Below are 19,988 nucleotides of genomic sequence, written 5' to 3' on the forward strand. Positions count from 1 at the left end.
TGGCCTGCCTTTTATACTAGGTCAGGCACACCTATACAGGTAACCTACAAGTCTCCCATTGCTGTGCCCTCTGGTGGCACACCTTGTGATAAGACCAACTGTTGTGTCTGTCTAACATAACTATACTCCCTGTACACTCAATGTATAGTTACATAAGACTACTGGATTTACCTTCACACTGTATACACTATGTTTGTACCACCAGAGGGTGCAACTGGTGGAGACTCGGGGTTACCTGTACACGACAGGGAACCAGGTATAAAAGGGAGCTCACCATGCTTTACCCTCACTCAGGAGCTGTAATAAATGGACTGAGGTTGTTATATATGCAAACCTGTAAATACCATGTTTAACCACCAGAGGGCTCATCCCGGGAGTCCCAAGGGATCCCACAATCCCTTGGGAGCACCTGTACATAAGGAGGCCTCACAGGCTGGAGAGGCACTCTGGAGACCTGTAATAAAGGACTACGGTCACACATTACTTTGAGCTTACAGTATCTGGTCAGATTCATTATTCAAGACATAACAACTGGTGAGATACAGATGACGAACTCCACCGCAACAATGCAGAGAACCATGGGCATCCTGGAGAAATTTTCAGAGGGAGATGATTGGGAAACCTTCGTGGAGCAATTCGAACAATACTTCGTGGCCAACAAGCTGGAAGGAGAAAGGAGAAGCGAACGCTGCCAAACGAAGGGCAATCCTCCTCACCGTTTGTGGGGCACCAACGTATGGCCTCATGAAAAATCTGCTCACTCCAGCGAAACCCACAGAGAAGTCGTACGATGATTTGTGCACACTGATCCAGGAGCATCTAAACCCGAAGGAAAGCTTTCTGATGGCGAGGTACTGGTTCTACACGTACAAGAGGTCTGAAGGCCAGGAAGTGGCGAGCTACGTCGCCGAGCTAAGGCGCCTTGCAGGACATTGCGAATTTGAAGGACATTGGAGCACATGCTCAGGGACTTCTTTGTACTTGGTATTGGCCATGAAGTAATACTTCACAAACATTTGACTGTAGGGACCCCAACCTTGAGTAAAGTTCATCATCACCAATGACAATACCAAACAAATCTCTCAGCACACCAAGTGCTGCTGCAAGTACTGTGAACAAAGTAATGTTGTTTTCGAATCGTAACGTACAAGGCAGGACTCACATGCTGCACGTCCGCAGATGTCTCAGAGTCCACCATCAAGGGTGGTGAATGCAAGGCCATTAACACCTTGTTGGTGCTGCGGATGTGATCATCGGTTCCATTCATGCCGCTTCAAAGGATACGTTTGCAAGGGCTGTGGAACAATGGGACACCTCCAACGTATGTGCAGGCGAGCTGCAAACCCTGCTAATCCTGCAAACCACTATGTTGCAGAGGAGGACAGATCCGTGGTGGATCATGACAAACCAGAGCCTTAGACTGAGCAGGCAGAGGTATATGAGGTCCACACATTTGCCACAAAGTGTCGCCCGATAATGCTGAAGGTTGAATTAAATGGACTGCCGGTGTCAGTGGAGCTGGACACGGGTGCGAGCCAGTCCATAATGAGCAAAAAGACTTTTGATAAACTGTGGTGCAGCAAGGCCTCAAGGCCAGTCCTGACTCCCATTCGTACTAAACTGAGAATGTACACAAAGGAACTGATTCCCGTAATCGACAATGCTAACGTAAAGGTCTCCTACGATGAGGCGGTGCACAATTTACCACTCTGGGTGGTACCGGGCAATGGCCCCACGCTGTTCGGCAGGAGCTGGCTCGGAAAGATAAGCCGGAACTGGGACCACGTCCGAGCACTCTCGTCCGTTGACGACACTTCATGTGCCCAGGAACTAAACAAGTTCCCCTCGCTGTTCGAAACGGGCATCGTGAAGTTCCACGGAGCAAAAGTGCAGATCCACCTGATTCCGGGGTGCGACCCATCCATCACAAGGCGAGAGCGGTACCATACATGATGAGAGAGAGGGTAGAGATCGAGCTGGACCGGCTGCAATGAGAGGGCATCATTTCGCCGATTGAATTCAACGAGTGGGCCAGTCCAATTGTTCCAGTCCTCAAGGAAGACGGCACCGTCAGAAGCTGTGGCGATTACAAAGTAACTATCAATCATTTCTCCCTGCAGGATCAATACCCGCTACCAAAGACAGACGACCTATTTGCGACGCTGGCGGGAGGAAAGACATTCACGAAGCTGGACTTGACCTCGGCCTACTTGACGCAGGAGCTAGAGGAATCATCGAAGGGCCTCACCTGCATCAACACGCACAAAGGTCTCTTCATTTACAACAGATGCCCATTTGGGATTCGATCAGGTGCGGCAATATTCCAGAGGAACATGGAAAGCTTGCTGAAGTCGGACCCGTGCACCGTGGTCTTCCAGGATGACATCTTGGTGATAGGTCGGGACACCGTCGAGCACCTGCAGAACCTGGAGGAGGTTCTTAGTCGGCTTAATCGTGTGGGGCTCAGGTTAAAACGCTCGAAGTGCATTTTCCTGGCGCCTGAAGTGGAGTTCCTGAGGAAAAGAATCACGGCCAATGGCATCAGGACCATCGATTCGAAGACGGAGGCAATCAAGGACGCACCGAGACCACAGAATGTGACAGAGCTGCGTTTTTTTCTAGCACTCTTGAACTACTTTGGTAACGTCTTACTGGGTCTTAGCACACTGTTAGAACCACTGCACTCTTTACAGCGTAAAGGAGATGAATGGGTATGGGGTAAAAGCCAAGAAATAGGAGCAGGGTATAGTAGCATAGAGGTCTTACTGCAGTTGTACAGAGCCTTGGTGAGGCCACACCTGGAATATTGTGTTCAGTTTTGGTCTCCTAATCTGAGGAAGGACGTTCTTGCTATTGAGGGAGTACAGCGAAGGTTCACCAGATTGATTCTCGGGATGGCAGGACTGACATATGAGGAGAGATTGGATCAACTGGGCTTGTATCCACTGGAGTTTAGAAGAATGAGAGGGGATCTCAGAGAAACATATAAAATTCTGATGGGATTGGACAGGTTAGAGGCAGGAAGAATGTTACTGTTGCTGGGGAGTTCCAGAACCAGGGGTCACCCCTAAGAATAAGGGGTAAGCCATTGAGGACCGAGATGAGGAGAAACTTCTTCACTCAGAGAGTGATTAGCCTGTGGAATTCTCTACCGCAGAAAGTTGTTGAGGCCAGTTCGTTAGATATATTCAAAAGGGAGTTAGATATAGCCCTTACGGCTAGTGGAATCAAGGGGTATGGAGAGAAAGCAGGAAAGGAGTACTGAGGTTGAATGATCAGCCATGATCTTATTGAATGGCAGTGCAGGCTAGAGGGGCCGAATGGCCTGCTCCTGCACCTAATTTCTATGCTTCTATGATCTATGTTTCTCTGATTGGCAGGGAGGTCTTACTGCAGTTGTACAGGGCCTTGGTGAGGCCTCACCTGGAATATTGGCCCCAAGTTTCCACATGATTTGCTCCTGATTTTTAGGAGCAACTGGTGTAGAACGGAGTATCTTAGAAATCGGAATTCTCCACATTGAGTTTGCTCCAGTTCTAGTCAGTTAGAACAGTTTCACTTTGGAACAGAATTTATTTTTCAAAAGGGGGCGTGACCGGCCACTTACGCCTGATTTCAAAGTTTTGTGAGTGAAAACTTACTCCAAACTAACTTAGAATGGAGTAAGTGAAGATTTTTGTACGCTCGAAAAAACCTTGTCTACACTTTAGAAAATCAGGCGTCGGTTACAAATCAGGCATAGGGAATGGTGGGGGGATGTTTAAAGGGAAGTTTACAAACATTAAACACTTCAGTTTTACAAATAAAGAGCCATCATCAATAATAAATGATAAATACATCAATAAATCAACCAATAAATCAATCAAAAAAAATTAATAAGAAATAATTTTTTTTAAAAAATCAATAAATAAAACATTTTCTACTTACCGACTGCAGCACCGGGAGCCCTCCAACAGCGTGCTGGGATGCCCCCCTCAGTGTTTCTCTGTCAGTGTCTCTATCTCTCTATCTGTCTGTGTGTCTCTCATTCTCTGTCTGTCAGTGTCTGTGTTTCTGACAGCGAGGGGAGGGGGAGGAGGGAGGTAGAGGGAGAGAGGGGGGAGCAGAGGGAGGGAAGGGGGAGGGAAGGGGGAGAAGGGGGAGGGATGTGGGAGAAGGGGGAGAAGGGGGATGGGGAGAAGGGGGAGGGGGGAGAAGGGGGAGGGATGGGGAGAAGGGGGAGGGGGAAGATGGGGGGAAAGGAGATGGGGGGGAAAGGAGATATTGGGGGGAAGGAGATTGGGGGGGGGAAGGAGATTGGGAGGGGAAGGAGATTGGGGGGGGGGAAGGAGATTGGGGGGGTGGGGGGAAGGAGAAGGGGGAGGGAGGCTGAACGGGCCGGGCCCGAGACTTCGGGCAGGGCCCGTCCCAGCACCAGAATTACAGGTAGGTGGCGTTGGGTCGGGTCGGCGGGGGGTGGTGGGAGGGAGCTCGGTTCGGTTCGGGTCGGGGGGGAGGGAGGGAGAGAGAGGGAGGTCAGGTCGGATCCAGTCCGGAGGCGGTGGGGGGGGAGCGGATGTCGGGTCCGGTCCGGGGGCGGGGTGGGGGGGGCAGAGCGGGTGTCGGGTCCGGTCGGGGGGGCGGGGAGCGGGTGTTGGGTCTGGTCCGGGGGCGGGAGTGGGGGGGGAGCGGATGTCGGGTCCGGTCCAGGGGCGGGGGCGGAGGGCGGGGGCGGGAGGTGGGAAGCGGGAGTCGAGTCAGGTCGGGAGGAAGCAGGAGCTGGCCGTGGGAGAAGCCTTATTCACGCAGCCCCAGTGAGGCCATTCGGCCAGGGCTAGGAGCTGCGTGCTTCGGGCCCCTCCCACACAGTTTCGGGCATCTGGAGCTACTGCACTTGTGTGCCCACTGTAGCGCGCATGTGCAGAGGTCCCGGCACTGTTTTCAGCGCAGGGACCTAGCTCCGCCGCCTACAACTCCTGCTGCACTGCTCCAAGGGCCAGAGGACCTGCAGGGATGTGGAGAATACGGAGGGTTTTTTTAGGCGCACTTTGTGGCGTGAAAAACGGGTGTCTAGGTTGGGACTGCGCCGTTCTAGGCGCGGCTCGAAACTTGGGCCCATTGTGTTCAGTTTTAGTCTCCTAATCTGAGGAAGGACGTTCTTGCTATTGAGGGAGTACAGCGAAGGTTCACCAGGTTGATTCCCGGAATGGCAGGTCTGACATATGAGGAGAGACTGGATCAACTGGGCTTGTATCCACTGGAGTTTAGAAGAATGAGAGGAGATCTCATAGAAACATATAAAATTCTGATGGGATTGGACAGGTTAGAGGCAGGAAGAATGTTCCTGTTGCTGGGGAGTTCCAGAACCAGGGGTCACCCCTAAGAATAAGGGGTAAGCCATTGAGGACCGAGATGAGGAGAAACTTCTTCACTCAGAGAGTGATTAGCCTGTGGAATTCTCTACCGCAGAAAGTTGTTGAGGCCAGTTCGTTAGATATATTCAAGAGGGAGTTAGATATAGCCCTTACGGCTAGTGGAATCAAGGGGTATGGAGAGAAAGCAGGAAAGGAGTACTGAGGTGAATGATCAGCCATGATCCTATTGAATGGCGGTGCAGGCTAGAGGGGCCGAATGGCCTGCTCCTGCACCTAATTCCTATGTTTCTATGTTTCTATGAAAAGGGCACTTAAAACAAGGCTCTCGTCAGTCCATCCTGATCTATATGAACAGGTAGAGAGCAGGTGGCTTCAACAGAATACATATCATGATCGCGCAAATGTGTCACGTGAAATCGAGATTAATGATCCTGTATTTGTGTTAAACTATGGACAAGATCCCAAGCGGCTTCCCGGCACTGTCGTGGCCAAAGAGGGGAGTAGGGTGTTTCAGCTCAAACTTTCAAATGGATTCACCTGCAGGAAACACTTGGACCAAACCAAACTCAGATTCACGGACTATCCAGAACAACCCACAATAGACTCTACCTTTTTCGACCCTCCCACACATACACAAGTGGCAACCGACTCAGTGGTTGACCGCGAAGCAGAACTCATCACCCGCAGCAGCCCAGCAGGACTCACCATGCCCAGCAGCCCAGCAAGGCCAGCTGCGCAGCAGCCCAGTGAGGGCCCAACAAACAACTCACCAAAACCAGCATTTGCACCGAAATGATCAACCAGGGAAAGGAAGGCCCCAGATCGACTCACATTGTAAATAGTTACACTATTGACTTTGGTGGGGAGTGTTGTTATGTATGTAAACCTGTATATACCATGTTTAACCACTAGAGGACTTATCCCCTGGAGTCCTAAGGAATCCCACAATCCCTTGGGAGCACCTGTACATAAGGAGGCCTCACAGGCTGGAGAGACACTCTGAGATCTGTAATAAAGGACTACGGTCACAACTTACTTTGAGCTTCCAGTATCTGGTCAGATTCCTTATTCAAGACATAACAGAGGTCACTACAGTTCAAGTACAATCCCTTACTAGAGTGCTTACAGACATAATAACTGGTGACGAGATTACGAATTTCCACGTGAAAATGGCTAACCTTGGCATGTTTCAACAATTCACCAATGGGGAAGATTGGGAGGCCTTTGTGGAAAGGCTCGAATACTTCTTTATTGCGAACAATCTGGCGGGAGACAACCCGACCTCGCTGGCTGATAAACGCAGAACTATCCTGCTCACCAGTTGAGGGCCCACCATCTATGGCCTCATCAGGGACTTGCTAGCCCCAGCGAAGACAACAACCAAAACATATGTGGAGCATGTAACGATGATACAGGAACAACTCAAACCTAAAGAGAGCATCCTCACAGCCAGACACCGGTTCTACACCCACTGGCGGCCCGAAGGCCAAGAAATCGCAAAATATGCTGCAGACTTTAGACGATTGGCTGCACCGTGTGATTTTGGCGACCACCTCACCGAAGCGCTGTGGGACATCTTCGTTATTGGAATCGGCCACGAGGGCCTTCCCCACAGGCTGCTCTCTGCGGATACCACGGTCACCCTGCAGAAGGCAATTAACGTAAGCCAGGCGTTCATGATCTCGGCCTGCGATTCCAAGCGGATGTCTCACCCCCAGGATTCTAACCCGGAAAGTACTGTGAACTGACTGGTGCATTTTAGAGGCAAGGCTGCTGCAAGCAGTCTCTCTCAGGGAAGAGAGAACAGAACCTAGAGTCCTGCAACCCTGAGTCCGCCACATGGGGCCAACCGGCTAACCCCATGCTGGCGCTGTGGAGGAAATCACAGGGCCCACCAATGACGCTATAAAGACTATACGTGCAAAGGCTGTAACATGAAGGGCCATCTCCAGCGAATGTGCAAGAGAAATCGTACTCACTGAGTCGATGAAGAGTTGGCCGATTATCCGGATTCCAGCGACAATGAAGAGAGAGTCCATGAGGCAGCTCAGCCCCACGATGAGGTGTACGGAGTGTTTACTTGCACCACCGAGAATTCCCCATTGAAAATGGAAGTCGAAATCAACAGTGTTCCAGTCACGATGGAGGTGGACACAAGGGTGAGCCAGTCACTGATGAATCAGACGGCCTTTTAGAAACTCTGGGACAATCCAGTCGAACGAACTAAAATGATCCCGATCCAAGTGAAGCTGCTCACCTACACAAACGACACCATCCCAGTCGTTTTCACCGTGGATGTCCAGGTGTCCCATGATGGCGCGATGCACAAGTTACCTTGGTGGATCATTGCTGGGGATGGTCCAATGCTAGTAGAAAGAAGATGGATGAAAAAGATCCGTTGGAGCTGGGAAAACCTCCAACCTCAGCGATCGATGTCCTCCGCGGCCGCGAAGTCGGATCCAGCACAGCACCTGAAAAACCAACCACTCAACTCGACTGCATGGAGATGACCCATACCACTCAACCCAACTGCGAGATGATCCAGCCGAAATGACCTGACCTCACCTTCCAGGCGCCAGTGGCAGGACTCCGGAAGAAGAAAATTGGCGCAGAAGGCAACTTCCTTGTTTCCATTGCAGAACCTGGGGAGAAAAGGATCACCGCAGCCTACCTCGTGGAGAGAAAGAAGATGGCGCCCGAGCCACGAGGTGAAGCGCCTGAAGTAAAGATGGTGGCGGCCAGACCACGAGGGACAGCGTTGATGGAGCAACACATGATGCTGAGCAGCGAACCGGATTGGGGTAAGGATTGCAAAGCCCTTTTCAAGGAGACTGGCAACCCATCACAATTAAAGGGACAGTTCCATTCTTTATACAGCGATGCCGGTGATACATATGTCAGAGATGTAACTGACAAATTTAAGTTTGTAAATGTAACTAACCATGATAAGTCAGGCGATTGCGGTTGGAACTAATGTAGTGTGAGAGTAAATGAAGTAATGATGTGCGATGCCGGGATTTACATGCATGCCGTGAAAACCAAGGGCAACCTCCCGTCGGAAGCACCCAGATCCAGCGGGCTACCCGACCATGTAGCCTGGGCCTCCAGGACCAATGTGATGCCCCAGGGAGCACACAGAGGGAACGTACCAGCTGCAGGGCCAGCGTTCAGTGGATGGCAAAGGCACCACTAGCGGTACCCTGCCCCTGATCGGCTCTACCTCTCTGGCCACCAGGGCCAGTACCGGGAGCAAGAGGCTAGCACTCTCCAGCTTTCCCAACGGGACCTGGGATGACCAGGCTCCCACTATCGCTGGAGGGCAGCAAAGAGACACCACAGCCCTCAAAGGAGGACAGGGAGGCCACACATTCCTATGACTCTGACCATCACTAGGCAATGGCAAAGGCCCTGAGACTCAGCCAGGTGAGTGATCCGAGCCCACCCAGCTGGCAGGGGGCGCAGCGCCGCCATTATTGTGTTCCCAACAAAGATGAGATTGCACGCAGGGAGGTTAAAGTAACAGTGACCTCAGTCTTTATTAAGACACTCCAGAGTGAGGAACAGGCCTTAGGAGCCGGCTTATATACAGTGCTCGCAAGGGATGCTGGGATCCCATGGGACTTCAGGGGATGCAGTCCCTGGTGGCGGAACATGGGAGTGCATACTTTACAGATACACAACATCACTCCCCCTACAAAGTCAAAGTGAAAACTATTTACAAGGTGAGGCGGTCGGGAGCCTTTCTTTCCCTGGTGGACCGCCTCGGTACAAATGTCTGTTCTGATGTGTTGGCTGTGCCCTCGCTGGGCTGGCGTGTTGTTGGCCCTGCAGGGCTGCTGGGTGAGCCTGGCCTTGCTGGGATGTTGGGCGTGATGGGTTCGATTTCCTGGTCCGGGAGGGTGTCGTTGATCCTTTGGGTGTGTGTTGTGGGCTCGAAAAAGGTGGTGTCTACTGTGGGTTGTTCAGGGCAGTCTGTGAACCGCAGCCTCGTTTGGTCCAGATGCTTTCTGCAAATTTGTCCATTGTCTAGTTTGATAACAAACACCCTACTCCCTTCTTTAGCTATCACCTTGCCCGCGATCCACTTGGGACCATGTCCATAGTTTAGCACATACACAGGGTCATTCAGATCAATTTCCTGTGACACAGTGGCGCGACCATCGTTTACATTTTGTTGCTGCCGCCTGCTCTCTACCTGATCATGCAGGTTGGGGTGAACCAGTGAGAGTCTGGTTTTAAGTGTCCTTTTCATGAGTAGCTCAGCTGGGGGCACCCCTGTGAGCGAGTGGGGTCTCGTGTGGTAGCTGAGCAGTACTCGGGACAGGCGGGTTTGGAGTGAGCCTTCTGTGACTCATTTAAAGTTTGTTTGATTGTTTGTACTGCCCGCTCTGCCTGCCCATTGGAGGCTGGTTTAAACGGGGCCGAGGTGACATGTTTGATCCCATTGCGGGTCATGAATTCTTTAAATTCGGCACTGGTGAAACATGGCCAGTTGTCACTGACCAGTATGTCAGGCAGGCCGTGGGTGGCAAACATGGCCCTCAGGCTTTCAATGGTGGCGGTGGCGGTGCTTCCCGACATTATTTCACATTCAATCCATTTTTAAAAAGCATCCACCACCACCAGGAACATTTTACTGAGAAACGGGTCTGCATAGTCGACATGGATCCTTGAACATGGTCTGGAGGGTCAGGACCACAAACTTAGTGGTGCCTCTCTGGGCGCGTTGCTCAACTGAGCACACACGCTGCATTGCCGTACACAGGACTCGAAGTCAGAGTCGATACCAGGCCACCACACGTGGGATCTGGCTATCGCTTGCATCATTGCTATACCCGGGTGTGTGTTGTGGAGATCCGAGATGAACGTCTCCCTGCCCTTTTTTGGTAGCACTACGTGGTTACCCCACAACAGGCAGTCTGCCTGAATGGACAGCTCTTCCTTTCGCCGCTGGAACGGCTTGATTGGCTCTTGCATTTCAACGGGGATGCTGGCCCAGCTCCCATGCAGTACACAGTTTTTTTACTAGGGACAGCAGAGGATCTTGGCTGGTCCAAGTCCTAATCTGGCGGGCCGTGACAGATGATTTATCATTTTCAAATGCTTCCATGACCATCAACAAGTCTGCGTGCTGCGCCACCATCAACAAGTTTGCAGGCTGCGCCATTTCCACCCCCGTGGTAGGCAATGGTAGCCGACTGAGAGCATCCGCACAGTTCTCGGTGCCTGGCCTGTGCCGGATGGTATAGTTATACGCTGATAGCACGAGTGCCCACCTTTGTTTGCAGGCTGAGGCATTAATATTTATTCCCATTGTTTTCAGTGAACAGGGTTATGAGAGGCTTGTGATCGGTTTCCAGCTCAAATTTGAGGCCAAACAGGTACTGATGCATTTTCTTTACCCCGAACACACACGCTAATGCCTCTTTCTCAATCATGCTGTAGGCCCTCTCGGCCTTAGACAAGCTCCTGGAGGCATAGGCGACAGGTTGCAACTTCCCCGCAACGTTAGCTTGTTGTAATACACACCCGACTCCGTACAATGATGCCTCACATGCCAGCACAAGTCTTTTACACTACAAGCAGCTTGTTGGAGCATTAAATGTGATTGGCTTTCTCAAAAGCAATTACTTTGTTTTTTTCCCATACCCACTTCTCACCTTCGTGCAATAACACATGTAGGGGCTCTAAGAGGGTGCTTAACCCCAGTAGGAAGTTACCAAAATAGTTGAGGAGTCCCAGCAACGACCGCAGTTCAGTGACATTCTGTGGCCTGGGCGCATTCCTGATAGCCTCTGTCTTGGCATCTGTAGGCCGAATGCCGTCCGCCGCGGTCTTTCTCACCAAAAACTCCATTTCTGTTGCCATGAAGATGCATTTCGACCTCTTCAGCCGCAGCCCTACACGATCCAGTCGCTGGAGGACCTCCTCCTGGTTTTGTAGATGCTCAACGGTGTCCCGACCCGTGACCAATATGTCGTCCTGAAAAACCACCGTGCGTGGTACCGACTTGAGTAGGCTCACCATGTTTCTCTGGAAGATCGCTGCAGCCGACCGAATTCCAAACGGGCATCTGTTGTAGATGAACAGTCCCTTGTGCGTGTTGATGCAGGTAAGGGCCTTCGAAGACTCCTCCAGCTCCTGCGTCATGTAGGCCGAAGTCAGGTCGAGCTTGGTGAATGTCCTGCCTCCTGCCAGCGTCTGCCTTAGGTAGCGGGTATTGGTCCTGTAGCGAGAAATGATTAATAGTTACTTTATAATCACCGCAAATCTTGATCGTGCCATCACTTTTGAGTACTGGAACAATCGGGCTGGCCCACTCGCTGAATTCCACTGGGGAGATGATACCGTCGCGTTGCAGTCTGTCCAGCTCGATTTCCACTCTCTCCCTCATCATGTGAGGTAACGCTCGCGCCTTGTGGTGAATGGGTCATGCCTCTGGGACCAAGTGGATCCGCACCTTCGCCCCGGAAAAGTTTCCAATGCCTGGCTCAAAAAGGGAAGGAAATTTGTTGAGAACCTGTGTACATGAGGCCTCATCAACATGTGATAGCGCTCGGATGTCATCCCAGTTCCAGCGGATTTTGCCCAGCCAGCTGCTTCCAAGCAGTGTGGGGCCATCGTCTGGGACAATCCAGAGTGGCAGTTTGTGCACCGTGCCCTGGTAGGTGACCTTGACCATGGCACTGCCCAGGACAGTTATGAGCTCTTTAGTGTACGTTCTCAGTTTCATGTGGATGGTGCTCAGGACTGGTCTGAGTGCCTTGTTGCACCATAGTCTCGCAAACATCTTTTTACTCATGATGGATTGGCTAGCACCAGTGTCCAGTTCCATGGATACGGGTAAGCCATTTAATTTTACATTAAGGATTATAGGTGGACATTTCATCGAAAATGTGTGCACCCCGTGTACTTCAGCATCTGCCTCCTCTCTCTGAGGCTCGAAATTGCTTTGATCCACCATGGACTGATCTTCCTCTGCCATGTGGTGGTTAGCAAGTTTTGCAGAGCTTGCAGCTCGTCTGCAAGCTCGTTGGAGGTGCCCCATTGTTCCACAGCTCTTGCAAACATACCCTTTGAAGTGGCATGAATAGGCTGAATGGAAGCTCCACAATGCCAACAAGGTGTGAATTACCTTGCATTCATCTTTTGTTGGGGATTCTGAGTCATCTGCGTCACCTGAGGCCTGCTGGCAGTTGCAGACCCGTGGTTTCTGCCCTGTACATTTCTGCTCGCAAACACAGTTCCAGGTAATTTATGAACATTGCTAGCACTTGTGTGCTGAGAGATTTGTTTGGTGTTATCACTGGTGGACATAAACGCCTTTGCTATTGCAATGGCTTTATTGAGGGTCGGTGTCTCTACAGTCAAAAGTTTTCATAGGATGGTCTCGTGGCCAATGCCCAGTGCAAAAAAGTCTCTGAGCATTTGCTCCAGGTAGCCATCAAACTTACATTGTCCTGCAAATCGCCTTAGCTCGACGACGTAGCTCGCCACTTCCTGACCTTCAGATCGCTGGCACGTGTAGAACCGATACCTCGCCACCAGCACGCTCTCCCTCGTGTTAAGATGCTCCCGAACCAGTGTACACAGCTCCTCATATGACTTATCTGTGGGTTTCACTGGAGCCAGAAGATTCTTCATGAGGCTGTAGGTCGGTGCCCCGCAGACCGTGAGGAGGACCGCTCTCCTTTTTGCAGCGCATCCTTCTCTGTCCAGTTCGTTGGCTACAAAGTACTGGTCTAGCCGTTCGACATAGGCTTCCCAGTCTTCACCCTCTGAGAACTTCTCCAGGATGTCCACAGTTTGCTGCATCTTAGTGTTGGGTTCGTATACTCGTCGCCAGTTATTGTGTTCCTAACACAGATGAGACTACACACAGGGAGGTTAAAGTAACAGTGACCTCAGTCTTTATTAAGACACTCCAGAGTGAGGAACAGGCCTTCGGGGCCAGCTTATATACAGTGCTCCCAAGATGCACAACAGCCATCAGACAACCTGGACACAGTCCGGTCACTCTGAAACTAGCATCCTCATCCACCTGCACCCACACAACCCAGGGGCAAGACAGTGATACCACATATGTACCTTACCTGTAAAATGTACTTTTCCACTGCTGCAAAACCCAAACAGTGATGTAATTAATCCTATGTTTTTTTTTGTTATTTCTTTCTGTACATGTATGCACATGCATGTGTTGAACCATACACATGGCCTATGTACGGGTGGGGGAAATGGATGTATTTAGCCATGGACACACATGGATCACATCCAGAACCCACTCAACCCCCACTGCAACCTCAAACTATCCACTGCTGACCATTCCCCAATGTTGTGGCAATAAGGACTTGGGGGTCAACAAGGGGAGAACCTAGCCAAAGCATAGACAAGGTGCAAGGGCTTTGGGCACTCAAGTCTCGGGCCAGAGCACAGAATGCAAAGGCCAGTAGCACAACACTTAGGGGAGAGTGATGTCGTGTATGTATAACATAAGTATACTCCCTGTACACTCAATGTACAGTTACATAAGACTACTGGATGTATCTTCACACTGTATACACCTATGCTTGTACCACCAGAGGGTGCAGCTGGTGGAGACCTAGGGGTCATCTGTGCATGACAGATAACCAGGTATAAAAGGGAGCTCACCATGCTGTAGCCTCACTCAGGAGCTATAATAAATGGACTGAGGTCACCACAGTTCAAGTACAATATCTTACCTCGTGGCATCATTACTAGAGTGCTTACAGACATAATACCAACAGTAGCCATGTAGGGTACATGACATCACTTTCCCCTGAGCCTTTAGTGCAAATCGCCTCTCCGTTGACTGTGCTCTGGGCTTAGCTCTATGTGGGCTCTATCTAGTTGACCCTTGGCAGGTTGTTTCAAACTTGGGTGAGTGGTTGGTGCCGATAAATCCCCGGAGCCTGATAGTCTGCATCCCAGAGTACTTAAGGAAGTGGCCCTAGAAATAGTGGATGCATTGGTGATCATTTTCCAACACCCTATCGACTCTTGATCAGTTCCTATGGACTGGAGGGTAGCTAATATAACACCACTTTTTAAAAAAGGAGGGAGAGAGAAAACAGATAATTATAGACCGGTTAGTCTGACATCAGTTGTGGGCTTTTGACAAGGTCCCACACAAGAGATTGGTGTGCAAAATTAAAGCACATGGTATTGGGGGTAATGTATTGACTTGGATAGAGAACGGTTGGCAGACAGGAAGCAGAGAGTCGGGATAAACGGGTCCTTTTCAGAATGGCAGGCAGTGACTAGTGGGATGCCGCAGGGCTCAGTGCTGGGACCCCAGCTATTAAAATGTAATTAATGATTTAGATGAAGGAATTGAGTGTAATATCTCCAAGTTTGCAGATGACACTAAACTGGGTGGCGGTGTGAGCTGTGAGGAGGACACTAAGATGCTGCAGGGTGAATTGGACAGGTTAGGTGAGTGGGCAAATGCATGGCAGATGCAGTATAATGTGGATAAATGTGAGGTTATCCACTTTGGTGGCAAAAACCACGAAGGCAGAATATTATCTGAATGGCGGCAGATTAGGAAAAGGGGAGATGCAACAAGACCTGGTTGTCATGGTACATCAGTCATTGAAAGTTGGCATGCAGGTACAGCAGGCGGTGAAAAAGGTATGTGGTATGTTGGCCTTTATAGCTTGGGGATTTGAGTATAGGAGCAGGGAGATCTTACTGCAGTTGTACAGGGCCTTGGTGAGGCCTCACCTGGAATATTGTGTTCAGTTTTGGTCTCCTAATCTGAGGGAGGACATTCTTGCTATTGAGGGAGTGCAGTGAAGGTCTACCAGACTGATTCCCAGGATGGCAGGGCTGACATATGAGGAGAGACTGGATCGACTGGGCCTGTATTCATTGGAGTTTAGAAGGATGAGAGGGGATCTCATAGAAACATATAAAATTCTGACGGGACTGGACCGATAAATGCAGGAAGAATGTTCCCAATGTTGGGGAAGTCCAGAACTAGGGGACACAGTCTAAGGATAAGGGGTAAGCCATTTAGGACTGACTTGAGGAAAAACTTCTTCTCTCAGAGAGTTGTTAACCTGTGGAATTCCCTACTGCAGAGAGTTGTTGATGCCAGTTCATTGGATATATTCAAGAGGGAGTTAGATATGGCCCTTACAGCTATGGGGATCAAGGGCTATGGAGAGAAAGTAGGAAAGGAGTACTGAGGTGAATGATCAGCCACGATCTTATTGAATTGTGGTGCAGGCTCGAAGGGCCGAATGGCCTGCTCCTGCACCTGTTTTCTATGTTTCTATGTTTCTAGAGTGCTGGTGGTTGCTGTTTGTGTGCGTCACTGACCATTCCATTCTCCGCCCGCCCTCCCCTCCCCCCCCTCCCCCCACATATAGATTATGCCGGAGGCTCATATCATTATTATACATTCAAGTTCAGAAAAACACTGCATTTGTGGTTCCGTTGTGAGACAAGTACATTAGATTGGTGAGATGCCTTCTTGATGCAGTGACCGGTGCGTGAGGACAAACTAGTTCCAGCGCTGTTGGATTGAGTCCCTGCAGTCTGGTAGTGGCTCAGTGCCCAGTGCTGGCAGTGGGAACCCGGTTGGCTTGAGTTGCCTGCTCTTGGGGCTGTTGCTGTGGTCCCTAGCGTCGGACCGGTTCACAGATGCCTGTGACCTCCCTGTCCTTCCTTTGCGTCCTGGATCGCTGCTGCTTCCTGAGGAGCTGTTGCCTAGCAGTTCACAGGGGACTGCTGACTCGCTGGCCTCGGCGTTGTTTGGTTTGGGATCCTGGCTGGTCCCGGTCCCCTTTGGGGGAACTGTGGTGGGTGACCCTTCATTTATGGGTATGGCCTTGGTGGTGATGGGGTCTGGGGACTGTGCCTTAGCACAGTCTACTCCTTCAGGCTCGTAGCAGTTGGTGCCATCGGGTGCCTGAGAGGTGGAGCCGATCAGGGGCAGGGTATCGACACCGGTGCCGTTGCCCTGCTGAGGTCGCTTGCTCTGCAGCTCGTGTGTGTTGGCTGCTTGTGGCCACACTCCATGGTGCATGAATCTGGTCCCTGGGACACAGGCTAAGGCATTGGGTAGCTTGCTGGACCTGTGTGCTCCCGATGGGTGTCTGCCCACTGCATTGGCTGCGTGCAGTTGAAACCCTGCATCGCACAACTTTTCATTACTTATGATGGACACTCTGTGGGTCCGATCACGATCGTGTGACTTTTCCTCGCTGGTTGCATGTGCACAATTCAGATTATCAGTTACACATTTTACTTGATCAATTACACATTTTGTCTCTGACTTACAGTTACGATTACATTGCTTGAGTGTGTGGAACTGTCCCTTTAATTGTAGTGAGTTGCAGGTCTCCTTTAAGAGAGCCTTGCTTTCTTTACCCCAATCCGCTTCTCCGTTTGATGCCATGTGTTGCTCCATCAGCGCTGCACCTCGTGGTCTGGCTGCAGCCATCTTTTTCTTCAGCGTCTCACCTCGTGGTTTGGGCGCCATCTTTCCTCCATCCACGATGTCGACTGCGGTAATCCTCTTCTCCCCGGTTCTGCCTCCGAAGCAGGGAATTTGCCTCTGGATCCGATTTTCTTCCTCCGGAGTCCTGCCACTGGAGCCTGGAAGGTGCGTTCGGGTCGTCTCAGCTGGATCATCTCCACGCAGTTGTGCTGAGTGGTCTGTGTCTCGAGTGCTGTGCTGGTCTGCTCTCCAGTGCCAGGCCGACCCTCAGGTGAGAGCTTGCTTTGTCTCTGAGTGCAGAGGACGTCGATCGCTGGAGGGGTGAAGTCTTCCCACTTCCAATGGATCTTCTCCATCCACCTTCTGCCGAGCAGTGTTGGTCCAGCACCTGCAACAAGCCACAGAGGTAACTTCTGCACCGTGCCATCATGGAGTACCTTTACATTCACGCTACCAATGACTGAGATGATTTCATCGGTGTCGGTGCGCTGCTTTGCCTAAACCGGGATCAACTTGGGTCGTTCAGCTTGATTGTCCCATAGCTTCTCAAAGGCTTCTTGATTCATCACCGACTGTCTCGTACCCGTGTCCACTTCCATGAAGACAGGAATGCCATCTATCTCGACTTCCATTTTCAGCGGGGAACACTCGGTGGTGCAGGTGAACATGCTATGTACCTCCCCGTGAGGCTGGGCTGCCTCTCTGCCTATCGATTCATAATCCACGCTGGATTCCTGGCCATCTGTAGACTCTTCATCGACACAGTGAGTCATATTTCTTTTACACATTCACTGGAGGTGGCCCTTTGTGCTGCAGCCTTTGCATACATAGTCTTCAAAGCGGCACTGGTGAGCTCTGTGATTCCCTCCGCAACGCCAGCATGATTAACCCCCCTCGGCAGACTCTGAGATAAGGGACTCCTGGGCCTGTTCTCTCTTCCCTGAGAGGGTTCGCGCTCTACAGTCCAGCCTCTAAATGGCGCCACTCTGTACACAGTACCTGCCGGGTTTGAGTCCTGAGGGTGAGTCATCTGCCTAGAGCTGCAGGTCGAGGTCATGAATGCCTCGCTCACAGAGATGGCCTTCTGCAGTGTGACTGTGGTATCCGCCGACAGTAGCTTATGAAGAAGGCCCTCATGGCCAATTCCAAAGAAAAAAATGTCCCGCAGCACTTCGTTATGGTGGTTGCCGAACTCGCACGGTGCCGCCAGCCTCTTGAGATCTGCGGCGTACTTCGCAAGCTCCTGGCCTTCGGGCCGTCGGTGGGTATAGAACCGGTGTCTGGCTGTGAGGATGCTCTCCTTAGGCTTGAGTTGCTCATGGATCAGGGTTACGAGCTCCTGGTATGTCTTGGTCGTTGTCTTCGCTGGTGCCAGCAAGTCCCTGACTAGGCCATAGACGGTGGGCCCACAGCTGGTTAGCAGGATAGCTCTGCTTATCAGCCAGTGTGGCTGGGTCGCCTCCTGCCAGGTCGTTTGCTGTGAAAAAATGTTTGAGCCTCTCCACAAAAGCGTCCCAATCATCACCATCGGCGAACTGCTGCAACGTACCAAGGGTAGCCATTTTCACCTGAAAGTTCGTAATCTCATCAGCAATTATTGTGTCCTTGGATGCTCTAGTAATGACTCCACGAGACATTGTGTCGTACTTAAACTGTAGTGACCTTAGTCCTTTATTTGTTAACTCCAGAGTGAGGATCACACCTGGTGGCCTGCCTTTTATACTAGGCCAGGCACATATACAGGTAACCTACAAATCTCTCACTGCTGTGCCCTCTGGTGGCACACCTCGTTATAATACCAACAGTAGCCATGTGGGATACATGACAGATTTGTTGAGAAATCTGGGGATATTAATCCAGACATTGCATCATCAAACATGTTACTGTAGGTCTTGACCAAGGTGCACATTAACTGATAATGAAACAAATTATAAAGTTGACTAAGCTGTAATTCAACAATTCTTACTCTACTTTAACTGTTGACGCTGTGACTGAATCTACAAAATTTAAACGGAATTTTTATCAGTTTCATTTCCATTAGGAACTGTTGTTTAAAAAGTTGTTAAATTTACTGGTAATAGTATTACCCTACAAACAGTGTCTTTCATTAAATTTGTATTAATTTTGCCAGGATAGTCTGCCCCAGCTGACTTGGCTGGTGTTATCACATGTTGAGGGAGTGGAAAAGGAGCAGGCATGCTGACATTCTGAGAGAGGCCAATACATACTGCTGTCATCCCCAGCTCTACCTCACCATCACCTCTCTCGACCCCTACACTGTCTCTGATTTGTCACACTGCTTGTTTGACATCCAATTCTAGTTGAGCAGAAATTTCCTTCAACAAAATATTGGGAATGTCTAAGCCATTGTCTTTGGTCCCCACCACAAACTCCGTTCCCTAGCCACTGACTCCATCTGTCTCCCTACCACTGTCTGAGGCTGAATCAGACCATTCGCAACCTTAGTGTCATATTAAACCCTCAGATGAGCTTCCAATCACACACCTGCTCCATCAGTAAAGACCGCCTACTTCCACCTCCGTAACATTGCCTGTCTCCACTCTGTCTTAGCTCATCTTCTGCTGAAACCCTTATCCATGCCTTTGTTACCTCTAGACTTGATAATTTCAATGCTCTCCTGCCAGTCTCCCATCTTCCACCCTCCACAAACTTGAAATTACCCAAAAATCTGCTGCCCATATCCTAAGTTACACCAAGTCCCATTCACCCATCATCCATGTGCTCGCTAAACTCCATTTGCTCCCAATCCGGCAAAGCCTCGATTTTAAAATTCTCTTCCTTGTTTTAATTCCCTACATGGCCTTGCCTTCCGTATCTCTTTAAACTCCTCCAGAGCTACAACCCTCCATGATCTTTACACTCCTCCAATTCTAGCCTCTTGCACATCCCTGATTTTCATCGCTCCACTGTTGGCGGCTGTGCTTTCTCTGGAATTCCTTCCCTAAACCTCTACACCTTGCTACCTTTCTCTCTCGCTTTAAGACGTTCCTTAAAACCTCGAACCTCATCCGCCATTCAATAAGATCATGACTTTTCTGATCTTAGCCTCAACTCCACTTCCCTGCCTGCTCCCCACAACCCTTGACTCACTTATCATTCAAAAATCTGTCTATCTCCACCTTAAATATATTCAATGACCCAGCCTC

The sequence above is a fragment of the Pristiophorus japonicus genome, chromosome 3, assembly GCF_044704955.1.
Source record: "Pristiophorus japonicus isolate sPriJap1 chromosome 3, sPriJap1.hap1, whole genome shotgun sequence".
Taxonomy (NCBI): domain Eukaryota; kingdom Metazoa; phylum Chordata; class Chondrichthyes; family Pristiophoridae; genus Pristiophorus; species Pristiophorus japonicus.